Below are 14,410 nucleotides of genomic sequence, written 5' to 3'. Positions count from 1 at the left end.
TACATGTTCCATTTTACAATTAGCGTAGGCATAAGTGATAATTTAAGGTGAGCTCCGATGCTCGGTGTATGGACCACTCCCTGGGACCAGGATGATGCATGCAGCTTGCTACAGCTTGTACGAGGTGGATTTCTTTCAGATAGTCAGGCTATAGTCCCCTCCCACCCATTCCTCCTCTTAACCCAGCTCTGATGGAACATGTGCAGATCCGTCATCATCACACAGTGTACACACAGCAGGCGTGCTCTCTGATCACATCACCCATCATCTTCATCTTCTGTCCTTGGGGAGGTAAGGTGTATCAATTTTACAAGCCTTATTTTATTGATGTTTAGGCTAAGATATGTAAAGGGGAGAGATGAAGGTATTTTATGTGAAGCAGTGATGCTGATTGCTGCTGCTGCTTACAAAGCGCTGGAGGCCTGTCTGGATGCTGGTGGCATTTTATTTCTAAGCAGACCTGGATGGAGAGCTTGTGCCTAACACATGTGCTCGGCATCTGCTACATGTTAGTTTGCAAACCCGTGTGTGCTTGTCTAAAGAGGAAATCAGATAGCATGCTTCTTTTCTATTGCCATCTACGTGATATCCTCTTACCATAAACCATGCGTAGCTCAAAACCTCCTTACAGGAAACTGCTTTATTGCATTATATAGCTACCAAGAACTGGCACCTTTTGTATTGTGCCGGTCTACGTACACAGAAATAAAGAATTTATATCAGAAAATTGTAAGATAATGACTAGACCGCCTAATTGAGATTTAGTCTTGTAAATGCTGGGCAAGCAATTGCTACTTATTATCACGTTTCATAGTAGATTTATCGTATTAGCCGGATGTAGAAACCCCCTTTTCCTCTGTGCAATGTTAATGAATCATTTTCTATCAGGCTCCAGCGCTTGTGAAGGTCGAAAGGTAGAATTGTGGTTAAACCTTGATGTCATTACCCTTTTTTATGGCCTTACTAAATCTCATTAGGACGATGCAGGTCTTAATCATATAAGCTGACAGGGCAGATGACGATGGGGCTACTGCTGTGGTATATATCTCTTAGCCACAGGGGAATAATACCCATTAGTAAATATTAGTGATGCACAGTATGGCAGGTGAGAATGTTTGAACACTCATAGTAAGCAGCTTAGCACGCTGTCCATGCTCAGTGCTAGTGCATTGCCTTTCAAGGGCAGCCTCCATTGCCCCCCTTCCTCCATGTAAACTACGGTAGAGTAAACCCTGCCCTGCTGCTGTCTAGTGCAACGAAGCTGTATGGAGTGCATCACTTGCAGAGAGGTGCCCGCCTCCTCCTATTCCTTTCATGCCTCTTCTCCTCAATGACAAGGGTAGGCCCACTTTCATCTAAGTGGAACGCCCCAGTTCATTGTATTCTGGTCATCTTTAAAACATGAACTCTCTAGTAGTACCCCAGCATGGAAACGGTCACTTTCAGAAGAGAATATGTCCAAGAACCTCCAACCTTTGACATAGTTACTGTAGTTGTTTAAGAACATTCAACATTAGTCGTTTTACACCTTAATTAGGGCACATTATGCACCAACTTGTGTCTATTACAATGTAAGGTTAGTATAAATTATGGGTGGTTCATCATTTGTCATCATCTTTGCACTCATAGTAAATGCAAGTTCTGTGAACGGACAGAGTAAGAAATTGCAACGTAGAGTTATTTTGCTACATTTCAGATATGTGCAAATCTACTTTAAAACCATAGCAACCGCTCAAACATTTGCTTTCATTGTAAAACTTTCACTACAAAGATATTGGTTACTAAGGTTTTAGTGAGGATTTGCACCTTTATACAAAGTTAGTGAATACGTTTTGCTGAGTTAAATAGCTTTCTCATATTGTATTCAGATTAATCTATAATGATAATATAGAATGCATACAGATGAAGCAAATGTTGTCATGACATTGTAAGTGTTATGATAACTTAATAACAATGTACTGCAGTGCTATGAAGTGAGTTATCACGATAACGCCAGTTATGTTAATGGTTGCTACATCGGTACTTGGTGGCTAAGTGATTGAATTGTGGTAACTTGAGGAAAAGTTATAAATACTTTAAAAGGATGCTCTAAATGTAGCTTCTTCCCTTTACACAGTCATAGGTTAACTACCTGTTCTATCACAAAGTATTGCTTTTATTATATACTTCCTACAGAAGATTGTAGTTATGGGAGGTCAGATAGTTTATCTTTGGTTGTGTGAATGGAAGCAACCAAAGCTGTAGAAATGTCTATACAAAAATATATAAGACCCCTATTTAGGCTTCGCTTTCAACATTTAAGCTTTGTTCATTAGTATATACCATTGCAAGGTGTACTGAATAACAGACATAAACAGTACAACTGTTATTAGTGTATTAGTCCTGATTTTCAGTACAGATGAAAATGCTTGATGATGCAATACAGCCATTCTGTTGCATCAAATCTTTGACAAGTTTCAGGGCTTCTTTACATGTCCTTATGCACAACTACGCTTGCCGCTACAGAGTATAGTTGCGCATGAATTGGGTTTCTTGAAGTATTCAAACCCCGAACCATACAGCAGGAGTTTGAATAAAACAGTGGTAAGATGGGTCCTACACTATTTTTCTCGCAGGTAGTATTAACTATGTGCGGGAAAGTCCAATCTTTTCTTAACTGTACTATTAGGGCTCAGTAAGACAAGTGTGGTTTACATGCTGCTAAGCAACATGTAAACCACGCTGCTGACATGCTGGGAATTCTGTGCGTGAACAGGCTGACCCTAGCTATGTGGAGCAGCCGTTCACATATCCATGGTGTGGGCAGCCTGCTTTCACAGCTCCCATAGGAGCCTATGGTAAGCACCTTGGACAGAGTGCACCACGAAGCTGACAGGCCAGTCGGCACTCATTATCCATTCTTTTTTAGAAATGCAGATTCAGCGCTTCTAAAAAGGGTCTGTGTGAGCGCTTTCATAGCAACCTATTGGTTGCTATAGAAGCGTGGTTTGCACGCTGCTGTAGCAGCACGTAAAACCACGCTCATCTGACCGAGAATCCCACTAATGAAAATGAAATCAATGGTTTAGTTTCATCCCGTTATGCAGCCGTGATTATCATGGTCGCATAACAGGACAAAATCATGCCCATATGAAGAAGCCCTTTATTTAGATACATTCACATCCATACAGATCTGTCTATGAATGACCTCAGAGTACACAGTACTGTATCAACACTTAGGGTATGTTTAAAAGTAGCAGAAATGTTTCGGAATTTCCACAGCAGAAAATTCCGCAGCAAATTCTCATTGCAGCATTTCCATATTCAAAAGGGTTGGTTCACCGTTTGGGGAACAGGGGGGAATCCTGGTGGCTTAACGGTTCCGTTCCTGAATGGAACCAAACAGCGCTGGACAGACCCTATTGACTATAATGGGGTCCTCCTGCTTTCCACCCAGCTGCCTGGCTTTTGGACGGAAGACAAAGGACTACATGCAGCGCCTTTTCTTCTATTTTTAGCCAGTTCTGCGAATGAACCTCTGGGCGGAGGTTCCAATGCAGATGTGAAACTGGCCAAACAGAGTCAAAATACAAATCATCGGTGTGGATTTTGTCTCAAAATCTGCTGCGCTTCTGCAGCCAATTTTAAATGATCCTGCACTTCACCTCCATCTCTGAAGTCTTTCTAATATGGGTGCTAGCTTCATCAGGCATCTGGCGGCCTCTAATAAGCATATCGCTGCTGGTCAGGTGATGCAACTTCCGCATCACCTGACCAGTGGCGCTGCGCTGACTAGAGGCCGTGGGAAGGAAGCACTGAGAACACAAAGACTTCAGAGTTGAGGGGGAGTACTGCATCTTCTGATACTGGCTGAGGAAGCACAGCTGAATTGGAATAGATATCTGCACCAATGGTGCAGATTTTGACTCTGTGTCTCTAGAGTAAATGCTGTGGATTTTGCTTTGGAATTTTCCACTGCGGAAAATCCGCAACCTTTTTGCTACGTGTAAACTTATAGATAAAGTCAGAACCTCTGTAGAGTCAACAGGTTGTACCAGAATCAGCTTTTATCACCTATCTCTAGGATAGGTGATAAAAATCTGTTTGGAGGGGTCTCATTGCTGAGACCCAATCAATTCCAAGAATTAAGGTTCCTTCCCCCCATTCTTACTGCAGGCATATTGCATCCTCCACAGTGAGGAGGAAATTAAATGGAGCATTGCACATGCGCAGTGCCACTCCATTCATTTTCAATGGGACCACCAGAGATAGCTAAATGCAAGCACTTAGCTATTTCTGTTAGCCCCATTGAAAGGAATAGAGTGGCAGCCACACATGTGCAGCCGCCACTCCATTCGATATGATGTCATTGTAGGTTGGAGAAAGGACCCTGTAGTGAGAAGAAGGGACATGGGACTACCGTTCTGAGGATTGGAGCGGGTCTCAGCAATGATATGCTCATTGATCAGACCTTTATAATCTCTCCTGTGGATAGGTGATAAAAGTTGATTCTGGTACAACCCTTTTAAAGTAAAACATCCCTTCTGCTACTGCAGCCATTATCATGGATTTTCTATATTAGCCATGGTACAGTAGATTCTCACACATACTTCGATGTAAGTTCAGTATTATTTGCAGTAATACCCTCCAGCTGGCCTTATAAAGTGTGATTTTACTGTAGATAATCACACTACATATGCCTAAACATTATTGATAATAGAAAAATGGCAGCCTCAGACAAACCATTCAGGCTGTACTGACATGGAATATTGTTGCTCCTGAATAATGTCCACATACTATATAAAACAGGTGACAATGGGATGATACATTGTAAGTATATAAGCAAATTCATTAAGTGAAATGTGTTCTAAAATGTTATCTAATATAGTAACATAGTATGTAAGGCTGCAAAAAAGACATATGTCCATCCAATTCAGCCTATTATGCCCCAATGTTGATCCAGAGGAAGGCAAAAAAAGGCAGTGAGGTAGAAGCCAATTTTCCCCATTTAAGGGGCAAAAATTCCTTCCTGACTCCAATCTGGCAGCATATTCTCTGGATCACCAGCTGTATATGTAAAAAGTGTCACATAATAGGTGTTTGGGTTCTATGTTCGGTGTATACACCAGACAATATATTCCTGACATATACACCTAATGTACTAATAGAATTTTGTTAGCCATGCAAGCCCTCTTGGTATACATATGGCCATAATAGGTCAATATACTTTTGACTCAACTTTATGGAGACATAGTCAACTCAACTTTTCAATACAAATGTATGCAACTTTAGTGCACATATTTTCAGTTAGGGCTCCGTCCGACGAGCGTTTTTTTTTGCACACCTATGTGTGCAAAAAAGATGCACTCCATGCATGTTCAAAATGCGCATGATCAAAGCTCTATGCCCATTGCTTTCAATGAATGGCTGAGTATTGCCTGTGATTGGCTGAGTGCTATAACCAATAACAGGCAGCGCTCAGGTGTCATTCAATGAATGGCTGTGTGCTGCCTGTGATTGGCTGAGCGCTCAGCCAATCAGACCCAGCACTTTCAGGAGGCAGGGATTTTTAAATGGCCAGAAGAAATTTCTTCAGAACAGTGCCTGGGAGCCAGCGAGAAGACATGCCGGAGCCCCAACAGCGATGCAGAGGTGATGTATGTATTTTTTTTCCAGCGGATAGGGCTTATTTTCAGGGAAGGGCTTATATTTCAAGCCCTTCCTCGAAAATCACTGTGGGGGTTGCCTGCATCCCATTGCTTTCAATGAGGCGGCAGCAGCGCTGGCCCCATTAATAGCAATGGGAGAACATTGTGATCCTTTGCCACAGCTGTGGTAGGGGATTCTTTCATCTCCACTGGGAGTCCCATCATTACTGAATACTGTGACAGCTGTGGCAGGGGATTCTTTCATCCCCACAGGGAGTCCCATCATCACTGAACACTGTGACAGTGCTCAGTGATGAGGGGACTCCCCACGGGCAATCTTCACATGCAGCACGGACCTTGTCGGTGCACGCATGTCCTATCTTTTGCAGGTGCAAAGATTTTGCGCTGGTAAAAAAAAAGAACAGACAGGTGAAATCTGCATAGGAAACCAATGGTTCTAATAGACTTACATTTTTTGCGCACATAGGTGCACGCAAGAAAAATGCTCGTATGACTTAGAGTGAATGGCAGACATATGCGGCTGTGTAGGTATACAGTTGTATGTCTGAGGAATAGGTTCAGTAACACTTTTTAAACAGTCCTACCAAGCATAATACCAGAACACAGTGTGAATATAGCCTTAGGGGCTTGTACAGCAGGAGATGTCTTAGCATCAGCGAGAAATACCGTAGTGTCCGGCAGGCTTCAAATGTTATCCAGTCTTAACGCTTGTGTAATGAAGTTCTGCAACTTTTTAATTCACTGTACGTTGTGTTTCAATTGATCTTGAGTATGGATTTGCTGCAATTATATCCAATCTAGGCAATTATATGTGAGCTGGACTCCGGGCCGATACATTGCTGCAGATGCATTTTTCTCGCCTATATATTTATAGCAAATACCCCACAAAACCCTTTATGTTGTTTATGAAGATTTTATTTGTAGCAGTTTTTTATTTACAAAATAAAAAAAAACCACACAGCTATCTCGAAGTGATGTTGTGATTAAAAGTAACTAGAAAAAACAAACACAGAGGAGCTAAAAGAATATAAGAGCTGCTTCTACAGAGACACCAAGATACATGGTGGGATGATGCTGCAGTAATATTGTGTGGGTTCTGCTCCTCTATAAACTACTAGTCATCTATTCCATAACTAAATAAAAGCAGTAAAATTGTAGAAACTGGACAACCCCTTTAATGTCATAGGATCCATAAATATAGTGTAACTGACTGAGCTACCGGGTAACCGTCTTAGGGATAAAGACAAGAGTCAACTACAAACGGATCCATTTTTCTTTCTTAATTATTAAAACTACTGATGCCTTACAGAACCGGGTCCTGGGTTAAAATCTATTCAAAGGCAACATTTGTATGGAGTTGGAATGTTCTCCATGTGTTTGCATAAGTTTCCTCCAGGTACTCTGATTTCCTTCCATGCTCCAAAAATTAAAACATTAAGGAAACTGTCATCAGCTATAAGCACCATAAACTAAGTTATGGCACTTATAGTTTAGGTTGATGTGGAGTCTGGGGAGCCTATTTTCATACTCACCTGGCCTCCTGTTTCCTCCCTAGTGAAATCAGCAAATGCACGCCATTTTGACTCTTTTCAAAAGGTTATGCTTGCGCATTCCCAAAGATGAATGAAAGTTTGTGCGTACAGCCTTCTTAAAAAGAGCCAAGCTGGTGTACGCATGCTGACTTCTCTGGGGGACACCGTGAAAGTATAAAAAAGACTCCCCAGACTCCACGTCACCTGAACTATATGTACCATAACTTACTTTATGGTTCTTATAGTTGATGACAGGTTCCCTTTAATTAGCATGTGTGTAACATTAGAAAATTAGATTGTGAGTCCCCATAGGGACAAGGACTGGTAAGTGCTAAAGACTGCTGTACAATGTTGGGAAAATATGTTGATAAGCAACAGGAAATAAATAAACGTTTTATCAAAGCCTAAAGTATATAGTGGCTTACTTATATTTTATTAACATTAATCTATAATGATGATATAGAATGCGTACAGATTTAGCAAACATTAACTTGACATTTAACGTGTTGCCTTAACAATGTACTGCAGTGCTATATATCAAGTAATCATGATGCACCGCTTATGGTAATGATTGCTATATTGGTACTTGGGGGTGAAGTGGTCGAATTGTAGTAAGTTGAGGAAATGCTATAAATACATTAAAAGGATGCTCAAAATGTAGCTTCTTTCAATTGCACAGTTCTAGGTTAATTACCTGTTCTCGCACAGAATATTGGTTTTATTATATACTTCTTAAGCAAGCACTAAAGAGAAGCTTGCATTTGAATGTAGTTATGGAAGGCCGGATAGTTTACCATTGGTTGTGTGAATGGAAGAACCCAAAAGCTGTAGAAATGTCTATACAGGGGTATAAAAGATACGCAGTACAACTAACAGGAAATAAGTGGTATCCAAGCCTAAAGCACACAGTAGGCTTCAAACTACAGTCATTTCATGCAGCTGAACTCCATTATTTCTGATATAGGTCATGTGTACTACGTGCATATTGGCGACAGTAACCAACTCTTGTCACTTCCAAAATGGATAACGAAGTCCCACTCAACTGATATTATTTCCTATTGAAATACATAACAGTAACCCATGTTTATAGAATTAATATTTTGACAAAATCACGTCTTGATTAGAGATGAGCGAGCATACTCGTCCGAGCTTGATACTCGTTTGAGTATTAGGGTGTTCAAGATGCTCGTTACTCGTAACGAGTACCACGCGGTGTTCAGGTTACTTTCATTTTCTTCCCTAAGAAATTTGCGCGCTTTTCTGGCCAATAGAAAGACAGGGAAGGCATTACAACTTCCCCCTGCAACGTTCAAGCCCTATACCACCCCCCTGCAGTGAGTGGCTGGGGAGATTAGGTGTCACCCGAGTATATAAATCGTCCCGTCCCGCAGCTCGCCACAGATGCATTCTGACATTAGTTCAGGGAAAGTGGTATCTTGGTGGAGCTGCTATAGGGAGAGTGTTAGGAGTATTTTAGGTTTCAAGAACCCCAACGGTCCTTCTTAAGGCCATAGAAATCGCAGATCGCACCTATGTGCGATCTGCGATTTCTGTTCTTTTCTCTATATGCGCTCAATGGGGCCGGCGGCAGCAGCGCCGACCCCATTGAGATCATATAGAAGACAAATCATTCTTCTCTGCCACAACTGTAACAGCTGTGACAGAGAAGAACGATGTTTGCCCATTGAATTCAATGGAGCCAGCAATACAGCAGGTTCCACTGAAAGCAATGGGCTGCCGGCGTGCGCGGGGATGAATTGTCGGGAAGGGCTTAAATATATAAGCCCTTCCCTGCAATTCATCCAGAAATGTGTTACAATAAAAATATATACCGGCGTATAAGGCGACGGGGCGTATAAGACGACCCCCCAACTGTCACCTTATACGCCGGCAATACAGTGGAGCAAAGAATAAAAATCATTACTCACTTCTCCTGGTGTTCTGCGCCGCTGCTGCAGGCTGTCGCTTTCTCCTGGTTCCCGGCAGAGCATTGCTTTCTCTACGAAGGGCTTTAAATCCCCGCCTCCAGAAACACACGTGCCTTCAGCCAATCACAGCCAATGACAATGATGTCATTGAATGGCTGTGATTGGCTGTGTTTCTGGAGGCGGGGATTTCAAGCCCTGCGTCCAGAAAGCAATGCTCTGCCGTGGACCAGGAGGGAGCGACAGCCTGCTGGAGCGGCGCAGAACGTCAGAAGAAGTGAGTAATGATTTTTATTCTTTGCTCCACTGTATTGCCGGCGTATAAGGTGACAGTTGGGGGGTCGTCTTATATGCCCCGTTACCTTATACGCCGGTATATATTTTTATTGTAACACATTTCTGGATGAATTGCAGGGAAGGGCTTATATATTTAAGCCCTTCCCGACAATTCATCCCGCGCACGCCGGCAGCCCATTGCTTTCAGTGGAACCTGTTGTATTGCTGGCTCCATTGAATTCAATGGGCAAACATCGTTCTTCTCTGCTACAGCTGTTACAGCTGTGGCAGAGGAGAACAATCTTTACGCTGACAGTGCGGGGGGGGGGGCCCACTCTTGCCGCTATTGTGGCTTAATAGTGGGACCTGGGAACTTGAGATGCAGCCCACCATGTAGCCCCTCGCCTGCCCTATCCGTTGCTGTGTCGTTCCCATCACTTTGTTGAATTGCCCAGATTTTCACAAACGAAAACCTTAGCGAGCATCGGCGATATACAAAAATGCTCGGGTCGCCCATTGACTTCAATGGGGTTCGTTACTCGAAACGAACCCTCGAGCATTGCGAAAATTTCGTCCCGAGTAACGAGCACTCGAGCATTTTGGTGCTCGCTCATCTCTTGTCTTGATGTGTAGAGGTCGAGAAGCTGAAAATGGCTCTGGTGGAGTTTTTTTTTTAAAGAATACACACACTTCGTACATATGCTTCATAAATTTTGGGGGGTATTTCAGGAGTTTTACTATTGATGCCTGATCCTTAGGATAGGCCATCAATAGTTGATCAGTGGGAATCTGCCACTCAAGATGGCTGGACATTGTTATCAGTGGTCAGGGCTGAAGTGTAATAGACCGCTTTACTCCCAATGATATCAATGGTAGCAATGCCTCCTAATACACTTCCAACAGCTCATGGCTGTCAAAGTCGAAAGTGTAATAGGAGGCATCGCTCCCAAAGATTTCAATGGAAGTGAAGCCATCTAATACACTTCTGGCCCTGACCACTGATGGCAATGTCTGGCCTGCTGCACTGACAGCAGGCTGAATGATCAGCCAATCAGTGATAATCCAAAGCGGTGGACCCCTGTGTTCAACTATTGATGACCTTCCCTGAGGATAAGTCATTAATAGTAAAAGTTCTAGAATATCCCCTTAAGTGTGGACACTTTGCAGACAAATACACTTACTAGGGCATTTGACTATATCTGCTGCATTGCTGCTGCTCTGGTGCATTTCTGTGGCTACTATAGAACATAATTAGGACATTTTTGCTTTAATCCTACAAGGATTGCTGTCACATGATGGAAACTCTGGTGCTGGTTGGTTTTTTGGCAGACTTCTAAGAAAGTTATATTGATAGCTTTGAAGTTACTTTGAGTTTGTCATGTGAATAAGATATTTATGATTATTCAGAATACTTTGTCTTCCCAAATTACATTTCCTTTTAAATCATTTTTGAAGCAGAAGATATGAGATTTGTTCTCTTGTCAAGAGAGAAATTGAGTTTAAAAAATATTAGGTTAATTTTCCGTAAAGAGCTGGGCTCCTGAATGTGAAATGAGAACGGCAGATGAATGGAAGCGTCTCGGAGCACGGTAACGTACTGTCTCAGGGAATAAACTAACTCTTGTGCTTAGTTCATCCTAGTCCCTTTCACTACTATGGCGTCATATATTAGTGCAATTATGCCTGTTACCTGCTCTAATTCTATGGACAGAATAGCGCTTTGACTTTTTTTCATTTGCATCTGTGGAAATGGCATGGTCTCCCAGTGACTGATCTAAAACGTCTTTGAAAAGTGGGGGTGAACACTGCCAGGTGAGGCTTGACATCCACTAGGGTGCGCTATAATCCTCAACAGTTTTCAGTGGGTTGGGGAATACAATGCAGTCTATGCCTCTCCTGCAGCATTTCCATGTCAAAAACAGAGTCAAATTCCGCACCACTAGTGCAGATTTTGGCCTTAAAGGGGTTGTCCCGCGGCAGCAAGTGGGTCTATACACTTCTGTATGGCCATATTAATGCACTTTGTAATGTACATTGTGCATTAATTATGAGCCATACAGAAGTTATAAGAAGTTTTTCACTTACCTGCTCCGTTGCTAGCGTCCTTGTTTCCATGGAGCCGACTAATTTTCGCCGTCTAATGGCCAAATTAGCCGCGCTTGCGCAGTCCGGGTCTTCTTCTGTTCTCAATGGGGCTCCGTGTAGCTCCGCCCCATCACGTGCCGATTCCAGCCAATCAGGAGGCTGGAATCGGCAATGGACCGCACAGAAGCCCTGCGGTCCACCGAGGGAGAAGATGCCGGCGGCCATCTTCAGCCGGTAAGTAAGAAGTCACCGGAGCGCGGGGATTCAGGTAAGCGCTGTGCGGATTTTTCTTTAGGTCCCTGCATCGGGGTTGTCTCGCGCCGAACGGGGGGGGCGGGGTTGAAAAAAAAAAAAAAACGTTTCGGCGCGGGACAACCCCTTTAATTCATTTGCAGATCCGCAGCTGATTTCGGCCAGCCGTTCCGCAGTCAGCAGTCCTCACATATCTCACCCAGCCATCGCTACTAAGCACCGCAACCATGATTCAGGTGATGTGGAACTACATGTGAACATACCTAATGGGTTGTCTGAGAAATAGAAAAAAATTAAATAGTGGAAAAACACAGTGTATTCAGTAGTGTAACTAGATACCAGAATACCTTTAGTCATTTCTATCAGCTCATTTTGTCTAGTGGATGATCAATGGGGAATGAAAATGGCAATTAAAGGGATTCTGTCATCACAATTTTGAATTTGGACTGGCAGCATAGTGCTACGTGACACACGGCGCACAAAGTGAGCACATGTTTGTGAAAAGCAGAAGATTACTTATTGCAGCAAAACCGTTCTTTAATAATCTGGCGCCGCATATGCAGATGGGCCCACCCTGTGTCATGAAGGTGGACCGCCTGAGGCCCTGAGTCACGCTGTCCGGCCTTCCTTCACCCCCTTCCACCTCTCCGGCGCCAACCCTAGTCGCTTATATCAGCAGAAGCAGCAGTGACATCCCATGCTTGCACTATGTGGCTCGCTGACCCACTTGGAGGCGGAAATGCTCATTGAAAGCCAGAGCGGTGGATGGGCATGAAGGATGGCCTGACAGGGTGACTCGGGTCTCAGGCAGCCTGCCTCCGTGACTCAAGGTGGGCCTATTTGCATATATAGTTCCAGATTATTAACAAATGTTTTTTTTCTGCAAAGATTAATCTTCTGCTTTTTACAAACATATGCTTAGTTTGTGCACCATGTGGCATATAGCACTATGCTGCCAGCTCAAAATCGAAATTGTGGTGACAGAATCCTTATAACAACACAGAATCTGTCCTGCTAGGAGCGGCAGCGTCACCACAGAGAGCTGTGCACCTATCTAAGCTCTCCTTGCTCCTATGCTTATCAGTAGTAACCGCTCTGAAAGAGAAAAAGGACAATAGTGGGTACCCGTTACCCCGAAAATAAGACAGGGTCTTATTTTAATTTTTGCTTCAAAAGATTTAACTTTTTTATATGTATAGCTGTCTGGACACTATTTAATTTGACTTTTTTATTAACTGTAACTTGAGCTTATTTTTGGAGTAGGGCTTATATTTTAAGCATCCTGAAAAATCCTGAAAAATCATGCTAGGGCTTATTTTCAGGGACACTGCTGAGATAACATCTCAGCAGTGTCAGTGAGCTGGATCAACCAACTTTTTAAGGACACTTATACACAGGACGATTATCATTCAGTTTATTCCTAGATCTTGCAAAATCGAATAATAATACTTCAGTGGGAACACTGCCAGTGACTGAAAGACAAATGATAATTCATTTGTTTATCGTTTGTCATTCAGTTTCTGCAGGCATAAAAATCAAACCACGTTCAATCCGTGTAAACAGGCAGACCTTCATCTATAAACAACTGCCTGTTTAGTGTGAATGTAAATGGACGGCTGGAAAAAAATCTCCAGTGTGCCCTACCTCCATTCAGTGAACAATTATTGCTTCCATGTGAAAGCACAGCAGAGATAATTGTTGGAAGGACTGTCAGGCACTTGTCCCATGTACAAGGACCCTAACGCACAGCCTGCATACCAGCGCTGCTCCTGCTCCTCAGTGGATGTTACCTGTCACATCCCCACGGCAGTCAGTCTCCTCAGCCTCTTCACATGTCTGTTAAAAGCTCCAGGGAGCTCTCTGTCCTAATGCTATCTGTCCTAGTAGGACATATTCTGGGTTTAGTGATCATTTTCAATCCCCAGAGATTGTCCCCTAGACAAAACAAGCAATTAGAAATGACTAAATCTATTGAGGTATCTATTTACACTACTATATACACAGTTTTTTTTTGACTCTTTAAGTTTTTTCTATTTCTCAGACAAACCCTTTAAATGATACTGTAGAATTACAGTTTATTTAAGTCTTTCTTGGTGCTTCATCATCTTCTTTGATTGGGTTTCAATTAGGATACATCATGCAACTGTGAAAAGGGTCATATTTAAACATGCTCTATCCTGGACAAGTCCTCCACTTCTCCTGCTGTCTCCAGTTCCATTACTGATACCACCATCACTTTTGGGTCCCATATCCCTTCGTCCCAGAAGTGATGTCCCACCCAGCTTGACTGAAGAGGGGGTTCTCCCCAAAACGCGTATCCTATGCTGCTTTTTTAATATAACTATTAAAAAAGAAGTTTTATAATACATCCTACCATCCCACCATCTTTTCTGGAGAATTGTGCCTATCCACTAGTCTTTTCTTTCTTCACAAGTCCTCTGCTCAGGCTAGGAGACTTGACCCAAATGGAGGAAGGAAAGCAACAACTTCCTTTTGCTCCTTGTAATGGTGATGCTGTAGTGGAGGGGGAATTAATCTTGAAAGACAAAAGGTTGGTAATTCAGTCAAACACACCAAAAAGAGAATTGCATTTGGTAGCACTTCACAGTAGTCCAGCTGGGTCTTTTCGAACACTGAGCATATATAAATATTTTACTATGAAAATACTTTATCCCCTAATTTTCCAATAGTT

At 42.7% G+C, this 14,410-nt stretch overlaps 1 protein-coding gene across 1 annotated transcript in view; it reads left to right on the top strand.

Moving 5' to 3' along the window:
* The first annotated feature begins 219 nt into the window (after positions 1-219).
* Positions 220-14,410, top strand: part of SLC6A15 (solute carrier family 6 member 15) — a 52,369-nt gene continuing 38,178 nt past the window's right edge. Inside the window, exon 1 of the mRNA XM_066589859.1 lies at positions 220-291. The gene's annotated coding sequence lies outside the window, so the exon portion shown is untranslated. The remainder of the gene's footprint in view (positions 292-14,410) is intronic.

This window comes from Eleutherodactylus coqui, chromosome 2, assembly GCF_035609145.1.
Source record: "Eleutherodactylus coqui strain aEleCoq1 chromosome 2, aEleCoq1.hap1, whole genome shotgun sequence".
In the NCBI taxonomy this organism is placed as follows: domain Eukaryota; kingdom Metazoa; phylum Chordata; class Amphibia; order Anura; family Eleutherodactylidae; genus Eleutherodactylus; species Eleutherodactylus coqui.
The sequence above is the reverse complement of the archived record's forward strand: the minus strand, read 5'-3'. Positions and strand labels throughout refer to the sequence as shown.